Genomic DNA, 1,491 nt, shown 5'->3' with positions numbered 1-1,491 from the left:
AACACCACAAGCCATATGCTCAAGGAATACATGTGTCTGCAGTTTGCTTGCAGTTGAGAGAGCGCCTGGTTTACACATTCTATCTTTTACTGTCTTTCTTCTAACTTTTTCTTTCAGCTTGCAAAGAAATAATATTTAAATAATTAGTTTCTGGCATAGAGTAGAAGTTGAGGCATTTAGCTTCAAACCTAAAGGACCCAGGTTCAATTTTCCAAGACCCAACTCAGCCAGATGAAAGGAGGCAGAAATGTCTTGAGTTCATTTGCAATGGCTTTGTGCCCTAGGGAGCCATTCTCTTTCTCTCACTTGATCTCACTATTTGTTCTTCTCCTTAACTTTGTCTCTGTCTTTCATACCCTTTTGATCTGTCAAGTTATTTATTGAGATCAGGAACAAGACAGGGCTGTCCACTTTCACCTCTGCTCTTCAATATAGTACTGGGAGTTATAGCTCAAACAATGAGACAAGAGAAAGAAATAAAAGGCTACAATTTGGAAAGGAAGAAGCTAAGTTAGCTCTATTCGCTGATGACATGATTGTATATGTAAGAAACCTGAGAGACTACATGTCAAAACTCTTGAAGGTGATTAACTCCTACAGTAAAGTATCAGAACACAAATCAATGCACAAAAACCAATATCCTCTCTCTATGAACATGGCAAAGTTACAGAGAAGGAAATAAGGGACATGGTCCCATTTTCAATAGGAACAACAACAACAAAATACCTTTGAATAATGTTAACCATGGAAGTGAAAGATCTATATCACGAAAACATAAAAACACTCAAAAAAAGAAATTGAGGAGGACTTGAGAAAGGTAAAATCCTCCCATACTACTGTATAGGCAAAATTCACCTCGTGAAGATGGCAATACTACCAAAGGCAATATACAGATTCAATGAAATTCCAATCAAAATCCCAACATAGTTATTCACAGAGATAGAGAAAATGATCTCAGAATTCATATGGAAAGGGAGGAGGCTCAGATATCCAAGAAAAAAAATGACTCTGGAGACATTACCATACCTGTTCTAAAGCTATATTACATAGTAATTAAAACAGGATTGTAATGACATAGAAACGGGAGTACAGACCAAGGAAATTGAATTGAGGACCCAGACATTGAGTTAAGAAAATACAGCTACTTGATATTTGACAAAGGCCCTAACAATACAGGCTGGAAAAAAGACAGCATCTTCAGCAAATGGTGCGGGAGAAACTGGATAACCATATGCAAGAAATTGAAACTTGATACACATGTCTCACCATGCACAAGACTCAAGTTCAAATGGATCAAAGACCTCAATATAAGACCAGAAACTTGGCTTCTGCTGGAAGAAAAATATTGGAAGAACTTTCCATGACATAGGAATGGAAAAAGACTTCCTGCACTTAGCCCCAGTAGCTCACCATCTTAAGCAATCCCTCAACCAATGGGATCACATGAAGCTGAAGAGTTTCATTACAGAGAAGTAGGCAATAAGTACAGCC

This window comes from Jaculus jaculus, unplaced genomic scaffold (assembly GCF_020740685.1).
Source record: "Jaculus jaculus isolate mJacJac1 unplaced genomic scaffold, mJacJac1.mat.Y.cur u27, whole genome shotgun sequence".
Lineage (NCBI taxonomy): Eukaryota > Metazoa > Chordata > Mammalia > Rodentia > Dipodidae > Jaculus > Jaculus jaculus.
This window is presented reverse-complemented; position numbering follows the sequence as displayed.